The sequence below is a fragment of the Amblyomma mixtum genome, chromosome 1, assembly GCF_055824585.1.
Source record: "Amblyomma mixtum isolate Tamu chromosome 1, ASM5582458v1, whole genome shotgun sequence".
Classification (NCBI taxonomy): Eukaryota; Metazoa; Arthropoda; class Arachnida; order Ixodida; family Ixodidae; genus Amblyomma; species Amblyomma mixtum.
Window position 1 is genome coordinate 104,535,216 of NC_143012.1, and position 10,331 is coordinate 104,545,546.

At 44.7% G+C, this 10,331-nt stretch overlaps 1 long non-coding RNA gene across 1 annotated transcript; it reads left to right on the top strand.

Annotated features, from left to right (window-relative positions):
• The first annotated feature begins 9,212 nt into the window (after positions 1 to 9,212).
• LOC149367397 (uncharacterized) lies at positions 9,213 to 10,051 on the top strand. Its single transcript, XR_016287034.1, has 2 exons — positions 9,213 to 9,299; positions 9,905 to 10,051. It is a non-coding gene; the product is annotated as an uncharacterized LOC149367397 (long non-coding RNA).
• Positions 10,052 to 10,331: the final 280 nt, after the last annotated feature.

Genomic DNA, 10,331 nt, shown 5'->3' on the forward strand with positions numbered 1-10,331 from the left:
AACCCGCGTTTGTTCCCTCACCCACTCCGCCCGCTTTCGATCTCTTAACGTTACACCTATCATTTTCCTTTCCATAGCTCGCTGCGTTGTTCTTAACTTAAGCTGAACCCTCTTTGTTAGCCTCCACGTTTCTGCCCCATAGGTGAGTACCGGTAGGATACAGCTGTTGTATACTTTTCTCTTTAGGGATATTGGTAAGCTACCATTCATGATCTGAGAGAACCTGTCATATGCGCTCCACCCCATTTTTATTCTTCTAGTTATTTCCCTCTCATGATCCGGATCTGCGCTCACTACCTGCCCTAAGTAGACATATTCTCTTACTACTTCCAGTACCTCGCTACCAATGGCGAACTGCTGTTCCCTAGCTAGGCTGTTGAACATTACTTTGGTTTTCTGCATGTTAATTCTTAGCCCCACCGTTCTGTTCTGCCTGTCTAACTGATTGATCATGCTTTGCAGTTCTTGTCCTGAGTGGCTTAGCAAGGCAATGTCATCAGCGAATTGCAAATTACTCAGGTATTCTCCATTAACTCTTATCCCCAACTGTTCCCATTCCAGTCCCCGTAATACCTCCTGTAAGCAGGCAGTGAAGAGCATTGGCGAGATCGTGTTTCCCTGCCTGACACCTTTCCGTATTGGAATTTTATTGCTGACTTTATGGAGAACTATAGTAGCTGTGCAATCGTTATAAATATCTTCCAATATTTTCACATAGCACTCTTCTACACCCTGATTCCGCAATGCCTGCATGACAGCTGAGGTTTCCACTGAGTCAAATGCTTTCTCGTAATCAATGAAGGCTATAATAGGGGTTGGTTATATTCTGCGCATTTCTCTATCACCTGATTGATAGAGTGAATGTGATCTATTGTCGAGTATCCTTTACGAAAGCCTGCCTGATCATTTGGTTGACTAAAGTCCAAGGTTGTCCTGACTCTATTAGCGATTACCTTAGTAAATACCTTGTAGGCAACGGACAATAAGCTGATTGGTCTGTAATTCTTCAAGTCCTTGACGTCTCCTTTCTTATGAATTAAGATAATGTTAGCGTTCTTCCAAGCTTCAGGTATTCTCGAGGTCACAAGGCATTGCGTATACAGGGTGGCTAGTTTCTGTAGCACAATCTCTCCTCCGTCCTTCAACAAATCTGCTGTTACTTGATCCTCACGAGCTGCTTTCCCTCTTTGCATTGCTCCTAAGGCTTTCTTTACTTCCTCCTTCGTAACTGGCAGGATGTCCCATTGCTGTGCTCGACTGTCTCCCTCAGTAACTTGATAATTAGATTTGCTACTGTATAGATGTTTGTAGAACTCTTCGGCTAATTCAACTATCTTATCCATATTGCTGATGACATTGCACTGTTTGTCTTTTAGCGCATACATCTGGTTTTTACCTATGCCTAGTTTTCTCCTCACTGATTTTAGGCTACCTCCATTCCTTAGAGCATGCTCGATTTTCTCCATGTTAAACTTTCTTATGTCGGCTACCTTGCTCTTATTTATTAACTTCGATAGCTCTGCTAGTTCTATCCTGTCTGTGGAGTTAGACGTCCTCATGCTTTGACGTTTCTTAATCAGATCTTTAGTCTCCTGAGATAGCTTGCTGGTATCATGTCGAACAATCCTAGCACCTACTTCTGCGGCGCACTCTGTAATGATAGCTGTAAGATTATCATTCATTGTTTCAACACTACGGTCATATTCTTCAGTTAAAGCGGAAAATCTGTTTTGCAGCCACATTCTGAATTCCTCTACCTTCCCTCTTAATGCTAACTCGTTAACAGCCTTTCTCTTCACCAGTTTCCTCCGTTCCCTCTTCAAATCTAAGCTAACACGAGACCTTACCATTCTGTGGTCGCTACAACGGACCTTACCGAGGACCTCCACATTCTCTACGATGCCAGGGTGTACACACAGTATGAAGTCTATTTCATTTTTAGTCTCACCATTGGGGCTCTTCCACGTCCACTTCCTGTTTGCTCGTTTGCGGAAGAAGGTATTCATAATCCGTAAATTATTTCTATCTGCGAACTCTACTAATAACTCTCCCCTACTGTTCCTAGAACCTATGCCATAGTCACCTACCGCCTTGTCTCCAGCCTGCTTTTTACCTACCTTTGCATTAAAGTCGCCCATCAGTACAGTGTACTGTGATTTCACTTCGGTCATTGCCGATTCCACATCCTCATAGAAGCTTTCAACTATCTGGTCATCATGGCTTGATATAGGCGCGTAGGCCTGCACCACATTCAGCTTGTACCTCTTATTAAGCCTAATTACGATAGCTGCCACTCTCTCGTTAATACTGTAAAACTCCTCGATGTTGCCAGCTATATCCTGATTAATGAGGAATCCCACACCTACGAGTAGTTCTCGCCTATCTGCTAATCCACGATAGCACAGTACATGCCCGCCCTTTAGTACTGTATACGCCTCATCTGTCCTCCTAACTTCACTAAGCCCTATGACATCCCATTTAATACCTGCTAATTCCTCCAATAGCACTGCTAAGCTAGCCTCACTTGATAAGGTTCTTGCGTTAAACGTTGCCAGGTTCAGTTTCCAATGGCGGCCTGTTTTAATGATTCTGGTTTTATTCCACGTTGGGCACTAGAATATCTGCTTAAGTTGTTTGTTACTGTTTGTATTTTGTCTTTAATGTACTTTAAGTGAGGGATAAATGAAAGTTTCGAACCGAATATTACTCCTAATATCTGACGTTCTTGTGTTACTTTAATTCTATTGTTATTCATTTTTATTGTTGGTGGGCGACTTCCATATTCTTTTCCAATTGTTAATAATTTCGATTTTTCAGGATTAAAATTAAGGCCTTGTGTGTTTCGCCAATGATATATGTTATGTAAAATGTTGTTTGCTTTTTCTTCTAATTCTTTTCTTGATTTAAATTTTATTAGAATTATAATGTCGTCAGCAAATGCTTGAATGTGTGTCTTGTGTTGGTATTGTAAAGATGTCGGCTATGGTTGTGTTCCAGTATAGTGGACTTAATGGTGATCCCTGAGGGGACCCGGTGCTTAGTTTCTTTTGTATTTGTCCTGTTTGTGTATCATATTGGATTGTTCTGTTCCTTAATATGTTGTCTGTTATTTTCACTGAGTTTCGATGACACTGGTAGGTTTTCAATTTGTTAACTACTATTTCAGGTTTTATAGAGTTAAAAGCATTTTTAATGTCTAGGGATATTACTGCCATTCCAAACTGATCTAGCTTTGCATGTGTTATTCTTCTTTTAATTTCTGTTAATGCTATTGTTGTGGATGTGCTGTGTTTAAAACCATATTGATGTTTCCTGAATAAGTTGTTCTTATGGAGAAAGTGATATATTCTGTCTTTTAATACTTTTTCTAATACTATTCCTAATATTGAGTTTATCGCGAATGCACGGTATTTCTCTACTCCTTTTCTGAGTTTGCTGTCCGCTTTTGGTATCAATATTATTCTAGAAATTTTCCATTTTTCTGGAAAGTATCCAATCGACAGGCACGCATTAAATAATGTGATAAAGTATTTCTTGTGTGCTTTATATATATGTTGTACAAATAGCGTGTTAAGTTTGTCTGGGCCGGGAGCTACATCTTTCCTTAATGTTTGAACTATTTCGTCTATCACGGTTTCTGTGAATGGTGTATCGTCTACTACTGTTCCGTAATGTTCTGATTCGTCTGCTATTGTTCCTTGTGTTTGTGTCTGTTGTGCTGTTTTGTGTTGTGAAGTTGTTTTGAATGTTTGTTTGTGATTCCGCTTCCGTGACTTTCTCCGTCTCAAAGAGTGCGTTTAAGATGTAATGTATGGTTTCCTCTACATCTTGTGTTTGTTCACCATCTTGTTTTGTTAAACTTGATATTATGCCTGGTATTTTTAATTGTTTCTTTACAATTTTATATGGAAGCGAAAATGGATTTTTCTCCACTTTTTCGCATAATCTGTCCCAACTCTTCTTTTTGGCTGTGCTCAACATGTTATTGTACACTGTGCGTTCCTCACAGTACAGCTTTTTGAATGTTTGCCTTATTTCTCCTGTCGCCTTTTGGTATCTTTTTCGCATTGCTCGTACTCTTTTCCGTTCAACTTCTAAGTCCGTGCACCACCATGAGTTCAACTTGTGTTTACTCTCCTTCAATTTTGTTTTATGTTTTTCTTGTAATGTTTCGATTTTTTCGTAAAATTTTTCTGTTTTCGTCTATCTCAGACGTTGTGAGACTGAATGGTCCTTTGAACCATGGATCTTTACTTAATCTGTCTAGGATTTTCTGGTTTGCCTTCAAAGTTATATGATATGATATTACTTGTTTCACATTTGCAATGGATGTTCGAATATATCTATGGTCACTATAATTTACTTCTTTTAATACTTCCCATTTAGAAATCTTCTGGTGCAATGCCTGATTCGTTATTGTTAGGTCGATCCATCCTTTTGCTCTTGATGTTTTAAATGTTGGTGCTGAATTACAGTCGTTAAGTAGCAAAAGACTATTTCTAGTAATAAGTTCAAAAATTTCTCCCTTTTCATCGTTCTCCCTACTTCCCCATATTCTATTTTTTGCATTAAAGTCGCCCATTATTAAAAGTTTTTCCTGATTGTGTTTAATTATTATTTGCTCTATTTCGTTTAAGTGGGGAATAATGTCATCGTTAGGTGGGCAATATGCATTAACTATTACTATTCTCTCATCAGCTTTAGCAACTTTGGTTACTACTAAGCATGGCTTTACTACTATCGGGAAAACTTGTATATCGTCGTCTTGGACAACTGTTGCGATTTTCGGATTATTTCCATCTGCGATTATTTTATGTTTATATGAAAAGGGATAATTTTGCTATTTAGATGATATGGCTCTTGTATAACAGATATGGCTTGATGATTCTCGTCCTGATAATCTTGTAACGTCTGATTTGCTTTAAAAGATCTGCCTAAGTTTGCTTGGATTATGTTGATGTTCGTTTCAATGTCTTCTTGGTTCTCTCTCACTTGTCTTTCTTTTGTATTTCGTTCCAGATGGTGCCCTGCCATATTGGTTGCTGGGTGTTCAGTTTAGCCTCTGCAGGATCGTGTCTTTTTCCTCCTGGGCTCTTAGCTGTAATGTTGGGCAGCTCGTGCTTAACATTGAGTGTGCTGCCTCGTCTTCTGACCTTCCCGCATTCCTGCATAACAGACATGATGCTTCATTTTGGCAATCCGTTGCTCCATGTCCAGCCCTGGAACAATGAGTGCATCTTGGTTCTTGCCTGCATTCAAAGGCCCCATGGTTCAAGCTTGGACACTTAGTGCATCTGGGTACTCTGATGTTGTCATAGATTGGACACCTTGTCCAACCGATAGCTACATGAGTCCTTTCTTTCAACGTGATGAAGCCTTTCTTGCTTACTGCAATTATGACTGTTTTTCCGTTTTTTCCATGCCAGCTTGTTTTCATTTCCAAGTCTTCCTCCTCCAGTTCTAGACCATTCTGGTCAATCACTCTCTTGGCAAAGCTTTCCATTTCGGTGTCTTCCTCTACTCCTACGATCTTAAACTCGAACCTTCGTCCTTTGTGTTGTTTGACTTCAAGTCGACGTAGTTATTCTGTTTCGTTAATGTGCTTCTTCAAAATGTCTAATGAAGGTGAATGCGATGATACAACTATCACACCTTCTCTGCCGGGTCTCACAGTGGTGTCTCTCAACTGGAGATCCACTGGATCTACCTGGGTCTTGAGCAGGTTCATGAGCTCTTTCGGTGTTGCGTCTTTTGCACAGATAATCAATGCTTTGGTGTTTTTTTCCTTTGTCTCTTCCGCCGTTGTTTCACGAAAACCTGGCCACCATGTGATACACGAAGTTCGAGCAACCCTGTGCTGAATCTCTTACCAAGGGCCGGTGAAAAACACTTTTCCGCTGCAGAAACTCTGAAACTGGCTAGATTTTCAAAAAGCCCTTGTCGAATCCTTTCCAACGAGTGGTTATAAGTTGATGTCACTCAATTTTTCGCTGAGTTATTAGAGTTTCCGTTCGATGCCTTCCGGCACCCATGGGAGCGCCCTGCTCCTCGGGAGTGTATGCCTGGAGCGGTTTTTGACTTGTAGTTCTTTTAATCGGCCATCGAAGGTTGGTTTTTCGGTTGATTTGAGTTCCTTGAAGGTTTTTCGAAACAATTTGACAAAATTTGAGCAGCGAGTGGGCTTTTCTTTTGCTGCAGAAGCGTTTTTTTGACCCCGTTAGGGCTAAGTCCTGGGTGGTGCTTCTGGGCGAGTTTTCGATGATAAATTGGGTTCTCCTGGTCCAATTTGGACGCGGCTTGTTTTAAAATGATCGCTAACACTTCGCGAGAGAGGAGTGTGAAAGGAAATTTCAGCACTCACTCGTTTTCGGGCTTGAAATTGAAGAAATCCGCCCAGCTCGGCCCAGGCACACCCGATCGAGGCGGGGACGCTGATGATGATAGTAGATAGGACAAATGGTAGTTGAGGCGTCAAAAATTAATAAGAAAATTTGCCTCTCCCGCACCACTAATGTATCGCGGGTATAAGCCCAATAGCAAAATAAAAGATTTGGCCCGAGGGCAATTGTGATTTTGCCACCCGAAGGTGGAAAGAAATCAATGGGGAAAGCTCTACTTTAGCGACCCACGACCGAGGAAGCGGACCCGGGGTGACTCCCCTGATCTCCCCTGGGAAGTAGAGGGATGGGATGGGCGTTTGGAAATGGGAAGTTGGAAATTGGTTTGGGTTGTGGGAATTAGCTGGAATTGGGGACAGCAGGGATTTTGTCCAGATTTGGCTTGATTCGATCCTGAGTTCCTTTTCAGGCCTACTTGAAGGACGAGCACTCAGTGCACCAATTGTGGGCCCTCGGCGTCGAACGTACTCCCACACCACAGAGAACGTTTTGCCGGCGATCTCCGACCGTCCGAGACAGGGAAAATCCTACAGGGGCTCGACTGGGATACCCTCCCCCAAGCCAGGTTCCGCCACCCCGACCCTCCCACAGTACTAAGAGACGGATATTTCGCAGCACTCGTTCGGTACTTCGGCTCTTACTCCTGCGGTACTCGCACACGCTGCAGCCATCCTTTCACGGTTTTCGCGGCGATCGGGAAGCCTAGCGATCGCCCTGGCATAGTATGTGAAACCTCAATCCATACACCCACTCTTTCACGGTTGAGGTCTCGATTGATGCCCGCAGTGACATCACGTGCTACCACAAGGTATATCTGCACGTGCCCGGGCCAGGCATCGATGCTCGCTGCGATTTCGCCAGTCTACTAACCATTACTCAGATAGCCGCCGGGCTTTCCCGCGTTTCGGAGCTTACTGGCCTCGGAGTTTGCTGCTACTTACTCCATCTCTTTTCGTGCTTTCAGGCCAAGGGCGACTTCCCCAAAACCTAAGCTTGGATCGCCCAGCCGCATGCCCCCGCGAGGCACCGAGCTCTTCGTGATCGGAAACCAACGCGTCCGCGGCTGGGTGGTACGCCCTCGTACCGAGAGGGAACCGTGTGACTTTCAATTTTTGCGAATTTTGGAACGACGCGTCTGCCCGGGCGATCTCGTCGCTCGGCAAAACAGCTAAGTCGAAACCGCGTCTACCGAGGCGCCAGCACCAACGGCAAAACGACGAAGTCCCGACCGCGTCTACCGGGTCGACCACGCCAAAAGCAAAGAGTCGTTCTACTCAGCAGTTCTGCTTTTAAGCCGGATTCCATGTGCCCAGTCCGTCTCCCTTCTCGGACCTGCCCTCCCACACAGGCATAGGGCATCGTGGGCGCGACACGCTCACAATGTCGCGGAAAGTCTGCTGCACCTTTCCTGGGGATTCGCAACCCCAAGAGTGGATTCCGGCGGATCCACCCACCGCTGTGCGTTGCACCGGGACAAAGCCTAGTACCCGAAACTACACCGGGCCGAATCCGGTGGCAAGGGGGGCCACGGGCAGGCCGCACAGTCGGATTCCCCCCCCCCCCCCCCCCAGTAGATAGGGACAGAAAGTAGATTGAGGTTGAAAGTGACCTCGCCCGCTCCACTAAAAGTAGATAGGGACAGCGGGAATCTCGTTAATCCATTCATGCGCCTCACTAATTAGATGACGAGGCATTTGGCTATTTTTTTTTGCGGTGCACCCACCTCCCGCCGCTGGTGTGCTGGGAGACTGCATGAGGCTACTTTTCTACCTCCACCGTTGGACGTGTGAGGCAGCTCTGCACACCAGCTGCGCCGCGATCAGCCAATTCAAACTAACTTGTCCGAACAGTGACGCGCGTAATAGGGAGTTGCCGGATTCCCACTGAGAAAGTGCAAGTGGTACACTAGTGTTAGTCGGCGCCAACCTCATGACGGGCATCACTTTTTATCAGGACTGCATTGCAGCCCGTCATCCGTTGATGTGCCTTGAATGCTCTCACCCCGCCCCATGAAGACAACGCACTGTTAATAAGTTGAAATCACGCACAGCAAAACCCAGGCCCTTCCCAAGCAACCACAGATATCCGTCGGACGTACGAGCTAGACCGAACGTCCTTTGCCTAGATCGGACGTCCATCGGACGTACGAACACAATCCGATTTAGGATATCCGTATTCGTACATCCGCCGGACGTACGAACAGTGTCCACTTTTGTATATCCGCATGAGAGACGAGGTGGACGTCCGAAGGATGTAAGGTCGAGTATTTTCCCAGGCCATGAGTATGGACGTTTTTTATTTCACAGAAAATTCGAGTCTTTCGTGTATGTATACTGTTTTATTTGCATCAGTTGGAGGGTTTGGCGCGAAGACGTTTGTAAATTGGTACGATTCCACACCATAATTCCACTCCTACCTGCAGTGCAAGAGCCGCCAACGAGCTAAATTTATCTAAGAGGAGAAGCAGGTGTTGCAGAATTTTGCAAGAACTCAATGACTAGTTTTATATTTATAAAACTTCTCCAAATTAGAGGAGTTCCGCGACATGTCCACTGTTTTGCTAGCTAAACTTGCCATTGAAACCTTTCGTAAGCATCAAAACTCCCGTGCATTCTGCTATCACCATCATCATAGATGTCAATTCGCGGTCAGACCAATCCAATCCATCAGTACGGCTCCGTAGCGCTGTTGTTGATATGTCGCGTAGTGTTGTCACGCAGATCTTTATAGCTCTGTTATTATAAAATGTGGCTTTGTTCGGTCTGTGGACGGCAGTTGTATGTAACTTAAGCAATTTGAAAGATACGGGAAGCCCCTGAAGCTCTTCTGGAACACCGGAATCCCGTATTGCGTCGACCTTGGTTTAAAGAAGGCTTAGTGCACATGTGATTGCCTACGAAGGTATGTATCCAGTACACTTCTTGGAACTTGCTTCTAGGACAATGCAGCATGCTCATATAACATTCGTTCACAGGACAGTGGGAGCAGTGAGCGCGAGGAGATGGCTTCCACAAGTGTGTGCTGTTCTCACACTTTCGGGCGCCTACATCACACAGCTGCGGGAGCCTTCAACTCGCGCGGCTAATTCCCACTCCTCTTCAAAGTTGCGGGACGGAGTATTATCGCATCTTGTTAATTTTTAAGGCATCGCTAGGTTCACTGTGCCTGTATAAAGAGTGACAACGCGCGAAAGGCAGACCATAGGTAGCACGTGTAGTTCGCAGTGGTTCGCAACGGAAGCTATGCGGCTTTCTGTGCGCAGTCGCGTACACTGCTGCGCAGGTTAGTGCCCTAAGGCCCATGAGAATAAATAAAGAACAGATACATTGTCAAATGTGGTGTGGAAAAGTGAGAGCTGTTATTGCCTTATACTTATTGAGGTGTTTGTTAAAGTGCATTGTTATATTTGCAGCACTTCTATTGGTTCCAATGTTTTTAACTTGGGCTGCTGCATTGTGCCATTTGTTTCACATGACTGATGTTTGGCGCGTTCTTTTTTATTTCAGAAATCCTGTGGGTGGGAAGATTACGGATGTGTGTCCCAAGCTTGCCACATTTGAAGAGTCACATTTAAGAAATTTTCCGAATATAACCCATTGCTCTGCTGATGTATCATCAACCACAATAAAATATGCGTGCTATGCATCAAATTGTTTTTGGTTTTATTGCATCGCGCGGAGTGAAAAAAGCACGCATGCACCATATATGCGAATATTCGAGAAAGATCCGCCAATGGACGTACTCTACTGGACGTCCGTCGGCGGGCGAACCGTATACCTTTGGCCACCTTTCGGACGGCCGACGGACGTCTACCGGCTGTTTGCGGATGTTCAGCGGACGTACAGAACATCCGAAACAGACCTCTGTCGGCCGTCCGAAGGATATCGGTGGTTGCTTGGGATCTTTGCGCCGCTAGACTCATGCCCGGCCCAC